This window comes from Macaca nemestrina, chromosome 5, assembly GCF_043159975.1.
Source record: "Macaca nemestrina isolate mMacNem1 chromosome 5, mMacNem.hap1, whole genome shotgun sequence".
Lineage (NCBI taxonomy): Eukaryota > Metazoa > Chordata > Mammalia > Primates > Cercopithecidae > Macaca > Macaca nemestrina.
The window spans coordinates 128,278,301-128,292,295 of record NC_092129.1 but is presented as its reverse complement, the minus strand read 5'-3'; the positions used below and the strand labels follow the sequence as shown (position 1 = coordinate 128,292,295).

The following is a 13,995-nucleotide window of genomic DNA, read 5'->3' as shown; positions in this document are numbered from 1 at the left end:
GGAACTCAGGGTACTTTTTGATCGCCTTTCAAGTTTCCCATAATTTCCCCATCCATCAAGGCTCTCAAAAGAGCTTTGTTTTTATCTTGTATATGAGTCTGGCATTTATTTTTCTTTTTTTAAATATAGAAAACCTAGGTTTGTTAAGCTATTACAAAAACAAAATAATTACCATTTGAAATACTTTGAGGACTTCAGCCCAGACTCACTCACTGGTTCTGTTACAGAAACTGATCTAAAAGGCTGGAAATTAAAAAAACATAACCAAAGAGGTTATAACAGAGCAGCCTGGTAAAACATGGTGAAAGGAACCCTCTCTTTCCCAGTCTACCTGTAACTCCAAGCTCCCGTGCATTTTCACCACATAGGTCTGCTAGCTTACAGAAGATGCATACAATGAAGGCAGGAATTATAGACCTACTCAGAGGGTACTCAAACACATAAAGTTTTGGGGTAACGAATAAACTACAAATACCCTCTTGGTTAAGTTAATTCATCAAGTTAGTAAAGGTCATAGTATCTCTTCTGCTAGTGACAACTTGTTATCTCAGCACAGTCTGTCTCAAGAAAGAACTGGTTCAGGTTGGGTTTTGGAAAAGGAAAAAGACTTTCATCAACTTTGCTCCAGAGTGGAAAAGGCATCAAGTCTCTCCTACAGTTAGGAGCAGAATTTTTTGTTGTTGTTGCTTTTTGTTTTTGTTTGTTTGTATGAGATGGAGTTTCATTCTTGTTGCCCAGGCTGAAGTGCAATGGCATGATCTCTGCTCACCGCAATAGGAGCAGAATCTCAAACCTGCATAAATTATTTTCAGTGATCAACATCTGCATCCTCAAACTGTCCAGCAACTGTTGGTGTGATATCCACCTCCATCCCATCTTCATAATCTAATTGAATCTTCTCTCCTGACCCCAGCCATATTATACTGGCTGTTCACAGACTGAGAAACCTTTTCTTCTAATCTCTCCAATGTGGGTTGGACTTCTTCTGTTAATGGAATAATCCATCTTCATAGGTGTAAAATGTAGGGATGTCCCCTTGTCCTCATTCATGTGTTTCCACACCATATTCTTTCCATCGTAGTCATCTGAATCCTCATCCTCAGGATCTGGCATTCACACATTGCAGTGAACATTGCCTCCAATGCTGATTTATCACTAGGTACAAATATAAATTCAGAATAAGTTCAACATAATCATCACTGTCTTCCTCTTCTTCATCAGCGACAGATTCTTTGGATTCTTCAAATTTGTCATTCACTGTAACATACAAATGTTCTCCTAGACAGTCAGGTCGGTCCCTGGATAATGCACATAAACTAATGGTGGGATAGTCCAGTGAGAATCCTAATCCAGAGCCATCTAACCAAGACAGGTGGCTCTCAGCGATGTAAAGGGTACCGATGCGGAGGCCCTTCCTTTTCAGCACAGCCTTGGTGTCTGGCTGCTGCCGCAGATGCCCCTCTGCCAGCTCAGGTAGCAGGAAACGATTTCGGCATATATTTCTCAGTGTACCGCAATGTTAGCATTACACCACCAAAACTCCAACTCAGGTCAACAGAAACCTCACTGCAAAATCCAATGGTTACTTTTATAACATATCTGGTTTCATTTTTCTGCAGTATTTAAAAGAGTTTACTATGACTTTTGTCTTCAAATACTTCTCCCTCTTAGCTACTATGGGCAGCTATCTCAAAGTATTCCTATGACCTTTGTGTTGTCCTCCCCACACTAGGCCCTCCATTTTCTTTGCTGACTATGTACTAGTATTTGTAGGACTTCAGTTGTGCATATTTGTTTAGTTTCACTTGACATATTAATTTCTATGAAATGTATTAATATTTCATCTCACTAACTTAAGCCTTTTTCATTTGTAATATGGATTATTGAAACAATTCTCAGTGGTTTTCCTTCTCCCAGTCTTCCTCAAATTAATCATCTACATTGCTGTAAGAGTAATACTTCTATGTTAATTAGACCACCAAATTACTCCCATGCTTAAACAATTTTAGTGGGCTCTATACCCTCTCTAGGATAAAAGTCAAATGCACTCATGGATCTCTCTTGCTAGCCTTTACCCTTCATCTTCATCTGGTCCCCAGTTTGAACTCATTAACCATGCATCAGAATGCCTAGAGCATCCTTTTAACAACTTCTTTTTCCTCAAAAGCTCCCTATAATCTGTCAGGGCTTTGATGAAATTTTATATAACCCTATTTCTACATCCAGAGTATAGGTTAACTGTTTCTTCAGTGAGTTCATATGGCTACCCATTCATAATCATCCTAACATTTCATATACCATATTGCAGTTGACAATTTACAATTTATTGCCCACCAGACTACAAATTTTTTGAGGACAAGGACTTTGTCTTATCTTCATATCTAGCATGGTATCTGATACAAATTAAAATTTCTGATAATTTTTAAAATTTTTAAGTTGTTGTGGGCACATAGTAGGTATGGGATATATTTTGACAGGAGCATGCAATGTATAATAATCACATCAGGGTAAATTAGATATCCATCACCCCAAGCATTTATACTTCATATTACAAATGATCCAATTACACTCTTTTGGCTATTTTAAAATGTATGATTAAATTAATTATAGTTATCATGTTCTATCAAATACTGGATCTTTTTCATTCTTTCTAACTACTTTTTGGTACCCATTGGCTATCCCCACTTCCCTTGCCCCACTCTACTTCCCAGCCTCTGGTAACTGTCATTCTACCCACTATCTCCATGAGTTCCATGGTTCTAATTTTTACCTCTCACAAATAAGTGAGAACATACAAAGTTTGTCTTTTTGTACCAGGCTTTTATCACTTAACATAATGACCTCTAGTTGGATTTTTGTATATGGCAAGAGATTGGGAACTAGTTTTATTCTTCTGCCTGTGGATATCCAGTTTTCCCAGCACCATTTTTGAAGAAACTCTCCTTCTCCAACTGTATGTTCCTGGCACCTGTGTCAAAAATAAGTTCACTGTGTATGTATAGATTTGTTTCTGGGTTCTCTATTCTGTTCTACTGGTCTATGTGTCTGTTTTTATGCCAGTGTCATGCGTTTTTGGTTGCTATAGCTGTGTAGTATTATTTGAAGTCAGATAATGTGATTCCTCCAGTCTCGCTCTTTTTGCTCAAGATAGCTGTGACTATTCTGGGTCTTTTGTAATTCTGTATAAATTTTAGGATTTTTTTCTATTTCTGGGAAGAATGTAGTTTGTATTTTGACAGGGATTGAATTGAATCTGTAGATTGCTTTGGGTAGTATGGAAATTTTGACAATATTGATTATTCCAATCCATGAACATGAAATGCCTTCTCATTTTACTGTGTCCTCTTCAGTTTCTTGCATCAAATTTTTTTTATAGTTTTCATTGGATCTTTCACATCTTTGGTTAATTTCCAGGTATTTAACTTGCTTTGTACCTATTGTAAATGGGATTACTTTTTAAGTTTCTTTTTCAGATTATTTGCTTTTGGCATATAAAAATACTCCTGATTTTTCTATATTGATTTTGAATACTGCAAATTTACTGAATTTATCAGTTCTAATAGTTTTTTTTTTTTTTGTGAAATCTTTAGCTTTTTCCAAATATGAGATCATATCATTTGGAAACAAGGATAATTTGACCTCTTCCTTTCCAATTTGGATGTCTTTTTATTTCTTTTGTCTGTTTGATCTAGCTGGAACTTTCAGTGCTGTGTTGGATAACTGTAGTGCTTCTGGGCATCCTTGTCATGTTCCAGATATTCAAGGAAATGTATTTCAGTGGTTTTTGTTGTTGTTGTTATTGTTTGTTTGTTTTTCTATTATGATACTAGCTGTGGATTTGTCATACATGGCTTTTATTATGTTGAAGTATGTTTCTTGTATACCCATTTCTTACTGTATTTATCAAGAGGGGATATTAAACTTCATTATTTTTCAGCATCAATTGAAATGATTCTATGGCTTTTGTCCTTCATTCTGTTGATATAATGTATCACATTGGTTTGCATATGTTGAGTCATCCTTGTGTCCTTGCGATAAATCCCAAAGATCATGACAAATGATCTTTTTAATGTGTTGTTGAATTTGGTTTGCTAATATTTTATAAGGTTTTTACATTAATATTCATCAGGGATATTGGCTTGTAGTTTTTTTTTTTTTTTTTTTTTTTTCTTTGATTTATCTTTGGTCTTGGTGTCAGGGTACTACTGGCCCTGTAGGATGAGTTTGGAAGTACTCACTTCTCTAAATTTTGGGATAGTTTGGGATTGTATGAGTGTTATTTTATTTTTTTAATGTTTGGCAAAATTGAGCAGTGAAGCCATTGGGTCCCAGGTTTTACTTTGGAGACTATTTCTTACAGCTTTGATTTCATTACTTGTTATTCATCTGTTTAGGTTTTTTATTTCTTCATGGTTCAATGTTGGTAGATGGTATGTGTCTAAAAATTTATCCATTTCTTCTAGGTTTTCCAACTTATTGGCATAGAGTTGCTCATAGTAGCCTCAAATTTTTGAGTTATTGGTTGTAATGTCTCCTTTTTCATTTTTGATGTTATTTGAGTCTGTCTAAACATTTGTCAAGTTTATTCTTTATCTAAAGGTTAGTCAAGTTTCTTTTCAGAAAGCAACTTTTAGTTTCATTAATCTTTTGTATTGTTTTGTTCATTCAAATTTACGTTCTAATTTTTACTGTGTCTATTCTTCTAAATTTGGATTTAGTTTGTTCCTGCTTTCCTAGTTCTTTAAGATGCCTCATTAGGTTCTTTATGTGAAGTGTATCTTCTTTTCTAATGTGGTTAGCTATAAACTTCCTTCTCAGTACTGCTTTTACCGTACCCCATAGGTTTTGGTATGTTGTGTTTCCATAATCATTTGTTTCAAAATACTTTTCAATTTATTTAATTTGTTCATTGACCCACTCATCATTCAGGAATATAATGTTTAATTTTCATGTGTTTGTACAGTTTCCAAAAATTCCTCTTATCAATTGTTTTATTCCCTTGTCATCAGATAAGGTTTGATATAATTTCAACATTTTGAATGTTTAAGTCTTGTTTTGTGGCTTAGCATATAGTCTATCCTTGAGAATAATTCATGTGCTGAGGAGAAAAATGTTTATTCTGCAGGTGTTGGATACAATGCCCTGTAAATATATATTAGGTCTATTTGTTCCATGGTGCATATTAAGTCCAATATTTATTTGTTAATTTTCTGTCTTAAATAACCTGTCCACTGCGGATAGTGGGGTGTTGAAGTCTCCAGCTATTATTGTATTAGTCTCTCTCCAGCTCTAATAATATTTACTATATATATCATAGTGCTTCATGTTGGGTGCATATATATTTTAAATCATTATGTCTTCTTGCTAAATTGACTCCTTTATCATCATGTAATAATGTTCTTTGTCTATTCATGTTTGAAGGGTATTGTCACGGGACATACTATTCTCAGGTAGAAGCTTTTTTTGTTTTTTTCTGTCAGCAATTTAAATGTCATGCTACTCTCTCCTGGTCTATGAGGTTTCCACTGAGAAGTCTGCTGCCAGACATATTGGAACTTTATTGTTTGTAATTTATTCCTTTCCTTTGTTACTTTTAGAATCCCTTATCCTTGACCTTTTGGGGTTTGATTATTGAATGATTTGAGGTAGTCATCTTTGGGTTAAATCTGATTGGTGTTCTGTAACCTTCTTGTATTTGAGTATTGATAATCTTCCTCTAGGTTTGAGAAGTTCTGTATCATCCCTTTGAATAAACTTTCTACCCCTAGTACTCTCTCTCTCTGCCTCTTCTTTAAGGCCAATAACTCTTAGATTTGCCTTTTGGAGGCTATTTTCTAGACCTTAAATGTGCCACATTCTGTTTTGTTCTTTGGTCTGCTCTGTGTATTTTCAAATAGCCTGTCTTCAGGCTCACTAATTCTTTCTTCTGCTTGATCAGTTCTGCTACTAAGAGACTGTAATGCATTTTTAGTATGTCAGTTATATTTTCAGCTCCAGAATTTCTACTGGATTCCACCTAATTATTTCAATTTCTTTGCTAAATGTATCTGATAATATCCTGAATTCTTTCTGTGTGTTATCTGTAATTCCTTTGTTTCCTCAAAACAACTATTTTGAATTATCTGTTTGAAAGATCACACATCTGTCTCTCTATTGGTCCCTGGTGCCTTAGGTGAGGTCATGTTTTCCTGGATACTCCTGATGCTTGTGGATGTTCATTGGTGTCTGGGCATTGAAGAGTGAGGTATTTATTATAGTCGTCATAGTCTAGGTTTGTTTGTACCTGTACTCCTTGGGAAGCCTTTCCAGGTATTTGAAGGGACTTGAGTGTTTTCATCTATGCTTTTGGTTACTGTAGCCATATCTGAATTAGAGGGGACCCCAAGCCCAATAATGCTATGGTTCTTGCAGACTCACAGGGGTATTGCCTTGGTGGTCTTGGATAAGATCTGGAAGAATTCTCTGGATTACCAGGCAGAGACTCTTGTTTTCTTTCCTTACTTTCTCTCAAACAAATGGAGTTTCTCTCTCCATGCTGAGCTGCCTGGAGCTGGGGGAAGGGTGACACAAGCACCCTTGTGGCCATCAATACTGGAACTGCACTGGGTCAGACCTGAAGCTAGCATAGCACTGGGTTTTGCCCAAGGCCCACTGTAACTACTACCTGACTAGCACTTAGGTTTACTCAAGGCTCTAGGGCTCTATAATCAGCAGGTAGTGAAGCCAGCCAGACTGTGTTTTTCCCTTGAGGGTGGCAAGTTCCCCTAGTCCCAGGTGAGTCCAGGGATGCTGTCCAGGAAACAGGACAAGGAGTCAGAAACCATATAAATCTACCTGGTGATCTATTTTACTGTGGCTGAGATGGCACCCAAACCACGAGACAAAGTCCTTCACACTCTTCCCTTCCCTTTCCCCAGGCAGAGGAGTCTCTCCCCGTGTCTGCTACCACTACAGGCCCATGGGGAGTAAGTACTGCCAGGATACCACTGATATTCACTTAGGGTCCAAGATCTCTTCAGTCAACTTGTGGTAAATGCTGCCATGTCTCGGACTCACTTTTCAGGATAGTGGGCTTCTCTCTGGCCCAAGGTAGGCCAGAGAGAAGGCAGTCCCTTGGCTGTTCAAGAGCCAAGGGAAGAATCAGGGACCTCAGGGGCCTGCTTGGTGCTCTTCCGCACTGTGGCAGAACTGAAACCTCTGCTGCAGAACAAAGCCTTCTTTTTTCTTCTCTCTGCTTTTCTCAAGCAGAAAGGGCCTTTCTCTGTAGCCATCACAGCTGGGACTGTGCTGGGTCACACCTGAAGCCAGCATGACTCAGATTTTCATCCAAGACCCACAGTATGCACTGCCTGCTTACTGCTGCGGATTGTTTAGAGCCTAAGTGCTCTTTGGTCAGCAGGTGATAAATTCTGCTAGGACTCTGTCCTTCCCTTTAAGGAAACAGGTTCTCTGCTGCCCCAGGGTCTGTCTAGAAATGTCATTCAGGAGCTAGGGCCTGAAATAGGGGCCTCATGACTCTCCCTGGTTCCCTACCCTACTGTGGATGAGCTAGTATCCAATTTTCAAGAAAAAGTCCTATTTATTCTTCCTTCTCCTCTCAAGCAGAAGGAAGAAGTCTCTTTCGGAGCTGTAGGCTGCAATGCCTGGGGTTGGGAGCGAGTCATGCAAGCAGTCCATTAGTTGCCTTGGCTCCTGTCTCACTAGGCATGTGTGCCCCCCGAAGTCGAGTGGCTCAAAGCCCAGCACTACACTTGATCTTGCCTAGAATTTGCAGTCCTTATAGCCTAGATTGTCTTTCAGATTTATTTAAGACCCCAGAGCACTTTTTCCCATTGTGGTGAGGCTTGCCCAAATTCAAGTTCTGATTGCTGGGATGGGTGATTCCCCTCTGGCTAGAGCAGGTCAGAATACTCTAGGTTCCAACTGAGTTCTGTCCAGTGTTGCTTTCTGCTGTGCCATAGCAGCATTGTACTCCAATGCAAAGTCCCACAAATGCTGTCTCTACCTCCCCCAAGCGCACAAACTGTTTAGGGCATACATACCCCTATGACTATATTCAGTCCAAGCTAAAATGCTTTCTCTATAGACTGAGTCCTAATTTAGCTTCACATCTAGCTACTTTACCCAGCCTTCTTGTTTAATGCTTAAATATCCTCTGTAGTAACACTTTGGAATTCTTTATTCCTATTTTTTCATAATATGCTTCTAATACTAATATTTAGATTTTTAGACTTTCATTTTTTCTTTTTCTTCAAATTTGTTTTTATATCTTATACCTGTATTTTCTGTCCATTCCTACTCTTAAGCATGTGAACTTCTTACTCCAGGTATATTTTTAGTAAAAATTCTTTAATGACGTTTCATTATGCCAATATTTTGTTTTATAGTCTACCTTTGCCTTAATGGTTGCTTTTGCAGAGATTATTTTAATCAGTTGGAAAGTTTTCTCAATACTTCAGTAGTTTTAATAGGAGCATCTTACAGATTTTCCTGTGGTTTTATGCTTATTTTAAGTGGTTTTATTTTTTATGGACCAGAAATAACTGGCATTTCTGCATGGGGTGGAAAAGGTGTGAGCTATTTGTGTGGCTTACTACATTTTCTTTTTCTAGAAAATGATGTTTCTATTGGTACAGTAAAAGATAGCATCTTTAAGAGAGTGTTTTAATACCATGATACTCTTTTGTTTCATTAGGATCCTTAATTTCTGCCATTTGATTTTTTTATTTCTCATTTCCATAATACCTTGACCTTATAACTTCCCTCTCTCCTCAGAGGTGATGCCTTTCCAAGACTGTTTCTCTGCTCTTGCATGTGCAAGCTCCTATCCTTTGATTTCCTAGCAGACAATTCTGGTTCACAATGACTCAGTGTTTTTCCTAATCACTGTGGAACTCTGAGTGTGATTATCTTTAGCTTACCACTGCTAGACTTTTGCTGTATTCTCATCTTTACTGTGTAGTTTTCTTCTAAATTTTTGCTTTGGAATCGGCTTCTGAGCTGGCTCTGCTGCTTTTGAGTTTCCAATAAAACAAATTTCAAATGGAAATGGAAATTTGTAATATTATATTTTCTCCTAATGGAATTATAAATGTTAAGTGACTATTAATACTCCTTGTTGACTTTGTAGGACGTGGGGAGATTTATAATTCAGTAATTTTCTTTCTTTCTTTCTTTTTTTTTTTTTTTGAGACAGTCTTGCTCTATCACCAGGTTGGAGTGCAGTGCTGTGATCTTGGCTCACTGCAATCTCCACCTCCCGGGTTCAAGCGATTCTCCTGCCTCAGCCTCCCAAGTAGCTGAAATTTACAGGCGCCACCCAGCTAGTTTTTGTATTTTTAGTAGAGACCAAGTTTCACCATGTTGGCCAGGATGGTCTCAATCTCCTGACCTTGTGATCAGCCCTCCTCGGCCTCTCAAAGTGCTGGGAAAACAGGTGTGAGCCACCGCGTCCAGACTACTTATTTCTTAAACATCGTATTTTGAAATAATTACATAGATTTTCACAAAGGTATAAAGAAACATACAAGGTGATCCCAACACCCTTCATCAGACTGCCCTAATATTAACATTTTGTACAACTATAGTATACCATCAAAATCAGAAAAATGAATTTGCTATACCACAGAATTTATTCAGATTTTACTAGTTGTACATGTGCTTGCTTATGTGTGTGTTTGGAGGGGTTTAGCTCAGTGTAATTTCATTATATAACCACCACTACAATCAAGACTATTGTACTTCATAAAAATTATCTCTCATACTACCACTTTATTACCACACATTTCTCCTACCCCTCAAATTCATACTCCCTGGAAACCATTAATCTATTCTCCATCTCTGTAATTATGATGTTTAATGAATGTTGAACAAATGGCATCATGTAGTGTCTCCATTTTGTTCCACTGAAATGCAGCTAAAATCACCACAAAAGTGGTGGGAGATATGTTTCCACAAAAGATGCTTTGAACTGTCCCGTGATGTGGCTGAGACTCCGAAGAAAGAAGCACTAAACACCAGAGTAAGCAGTCCAAAGCATTTATTAGGAGAACTTAGAGTGCTATAGCAATCCACATGACAGAGAGCAAAAGAAAAGGGATGTTCTACCTAGATACTATCTAGGTACTAGATACTACCATTCAGCAGGTAAATGGCTACATACCTAGATACGTTTGCATCAAGAAGGCTGGGTGTGGAATTTTTATGAAGGTTTAAGGAATTTGGCTCAGGGGCAAAACCAATATCTTTCAATGTTTGGGGCAACAACCTAGATACCTTTATGAGTGTTTGAGAATGTTCAAGGCCTTGGTTTGGGTTCAAGCTTGCTGGGAGATACCTGCCACTGTCTAGGTCACAAAGCAGTCAAGGTACTCTGGGATTTTTAGTCAGGACGTAGAAAGTAGGAAGAATTAGGGAACACTACAAGTATCGTTTTATGATTGACTTTTTTCACTCAGCATAATTTCGTTGAGGTTTATCTAAGATGTTGCATGTATCAATAGTTTATTCCTTTTTATTGCTGAGTAGTAGTCCATGGTATGAATTTACTTCTCTTTATTTAGCCATTTACTCACTGAATGGTAGTATTTAGTATCTAGTTTTTGGCTATTAAGAATAAAGTTTCTATTAACCTGTGTGTATAAAGTTTTGCATGAAAATATTTTTATTTATTTGGGATATTATCCAGCCAACCTAAAAAATTATACCCACACTACAACTTACACATGAAATTTTATGACAACTTTATTTATAATTGCAAAATATTGTAGTCAACTCAGGTATCCTTCAATAGGTGAATTGATAAAATCTGTGGTATGCCCTTCTGTTTTTCCAGAGTAGGCCTTAGAGCCTCAGTCTCACAAATTATCCTAAAATGACCTTGTAACTCAACTCTACCATTCAGCTATGGTCTGAGAGCAGTCCTGCTGCCCAGGGACCTGCAAAAGATATGACCATCCATGCCCCTAAAGGCAGGCCTCTTGATCTCAGACTGACTGCAAATCCTTAAGCAGACCAATGACCCCACAAAAGCCCTGCTCAGTCATTGTCCAAGTAGTCCTACCCACCCCAGTATGGGATAGGATGATCACCCATTTATGCCCACAGAGGCATACCTACAGATCTTGGATTCAGCTTTGTAATGGAAACAGCCCTGTGATTCAGATCCTGTCCTCTTCAACCATACTCCTGAGCCAATCTTGCCTGGCCAGAGTTACAAACAGTGAATGAGCAGGAGTCTTCCAAGGGACCCAGATGGGGTAACATTTATCCACAGGAAACAGGCCCATCATCTATTGACCCAACTGCATATCCTGAAAAGGACTTTATCCCAGAACCACCCCTACTAACCAACGTCCTGGAGGCAGTTTCATCTGACCAGGAGTCAATCAGGATTCATGCCTGCCTCTGTAATAGTCCTGCCAAACACTAACCCCATAATGAACCACACTGTGGATCCACGTGTAAAGATGTCATGTGACCCTGCTTGGCTCTGAGTCTAGAGGCAATCCCATCATTCTAGAGACCGGACAGGAGAAGGTTTTTACCTATCAGTCAATCAAGTCATAAAGACAGGAAGAGGTGTTTGTGCTTCAAATACATCGACACAAATATAAGGCTACACAGACTACAATCAGGCAAACACGATACCACTAAAGGAAACAAAGCTCCAATAACAAACCCAAAAGAAATGGAGATCTATAAATTGCCTGACAAAAACGTCAAAATAATCATCTAAAAACGCAATGAGATGCAAGAAAAAAACACTTAAAAAACTAAAATCAGAAAAACAGTAAATGAACATAGAGAGGAGTTTAATAAAGAAATAGAAATCATAGAAAGGAACCAAATAGAAACCTTGGAGCTGAGGAATATACATGTAGAACTGAAAATTTTAATAGAGATCTTCAAGAGTGAACTTGATCATGCAGAATAAGAGGACAATGAATGTGTGAAAACTGGTCATTTGAAATTAGCCAGCTAGAAAAATAGGAAAAAAATTTTTTTAAAGCATATAGAGACCTATGAAACATCATCAAATAAATTTATACATCATGGAAGTGACAGAAGGAAAAGATACAAAGAAAGGAGCAGAAAGCTTATTTAAAGAAGTAATGATTGGAAACTCCTCAAATGTTGGGAAGAATACGGACATTCTCATTCATGAAGTTCATAGGTCTCTAAGCAAGATAATCCCAAAGGTTACCCTATGACACATAAGAATCAAATTGTCAATAGTCAAAGACGAAATTTTGAAAGCAGTAAGATAAGTTATATAGAGGAACATCTATAAAACTATCAAAATATTTCTCAGCAGAAACCTTGCAGACTAGGAAGAGGTGGGATGACATATTAAAAGTACTGAAAAAAGCTCACAGAACTGCAATATAAGAATATTATACCTGGAAAAGTTGTTCTTTAAAAATAAAGGACTTTTTAATGATCGCCATTCCAACTGGCATGAGATGGTATCTCATTGTGGTTTTGATTTGCATTTCTCTGACCAGTGATGAGCATTTTTTAATGTCTGTTGGATCATTAAAAAGTCAGGAAACAACAGATGCTGGCGAGGATGTGGAGAAATAGCAATGCTTTTACACTGTTGGTGGGAGTGTAAATTAGTTCAACCATTGTGGAAGACTGTGTGACGATTCCTCAAGGATCTAGAACTAGAAATGCCATTTGACTCAGCAATTCCATTACTGGGTATAAACCCAAAGGATTATAAATCATGCTACTATAAAGACACATGCACACATATGTTTATTGTGGCACTCTTCACAATGGCAAAGATTTGGAACCAACCCAAATGCCCATCAATGATAGTCTGGATTAAGAAAATGTGGCACGCATACACCATGGAATACTATGCAGTCATAAAAAAGGGTGAGTTCATGTCCTTTGCAGGGACATGGATGAAACTGGAAACCATCATTCTGAGCAAACTATTGCAAGGACAGAAAACCAAACACCACATGTTCTCACTCATAGATGGCAGTTGAACAATGAGAACTCATGGACACAGGGTGGGGAACATCACACACCAGGGCCTGTCAGGGGTGGGGGGACTGGGGTAGGAATAGCATTAGGAGAAATACCTGATGTAAATGATCAGTTGATGGATGCAGCAAACCAACACAGCACATGTATACCTATGTAACAAACCTGTACATTGTACACATGTACCCTAGAACTTAAAGTATAATTAAAAAAAATAAATAAAAGAGATAAAGACATTTCCAGATAAATCAAAGCTGGGGGAGTTCATACCATTAGATCTGCCTTATAGGAAATGCTAAAGAAAATTATTTCAGTTTAAACAAAAAGATACTAAGTAACAACATAAAACAAATGCAAGTGTTTACCTTTACTCACTGGTGAAGGTAAATATATGTAGTCAAATTCAGAACAATACTGTAATGGTGGTGTATAAATTTAAATCTAGTATAGAAATCTCCCTTCATTTTGGCAATATTTGCTTTATATATTTAGGTGCCCTAATGTTGAGTGCATATATATTTACAATTGTTACATCTTATTGATGAATTGATTCCTTTATCGTTAGTCACCTTATTTGTTTCCTATGACAGATTTTGACTGAAAGCTCATCTTATCTGATATAAATACAACCATCCCTGCTCTCTTTTAGTTACTATTTACATGGAATACCTTTTCCCATCCCTTCACTTTAAGCCTACATCTGTCTTTAAGGCTAAAGTCTCCTGTGTATCATATTGTCGAATCTTTTTTTTTAAATCCATTCAGCCACATTATCTTTTGATGTAATTAGGCAAGAAAAAGAAATAAAAGTCTTCCAAATCAGAAAGGAACAAGTAAAAGTGTCTGTTTGTGAATGACATCATCTGCAAACATATAGAATACCCTGAAGACTCCACTAAACTGTTAGAACTAGTAAAGCTGCAGAATACAAAATCAACATATAAAAATCAGTTGCATTTCTATGTACTCACTATAAACAATCTGAAAAACAAAGAA

General features: G+C 37.5%; 1 pseudogene; it reads right to left on the bottom strand.

The window, feature by feature from the left end:
• Window positions 1-780: 780 nt before the first annotated feature.
• The window catches only part of LOC105490931 (methylosome subunit pICln-like), a 30,061-nt pseudogene continuing 16,846 nt past the window's right edge, over window positions 781-13,995 (bottom strand).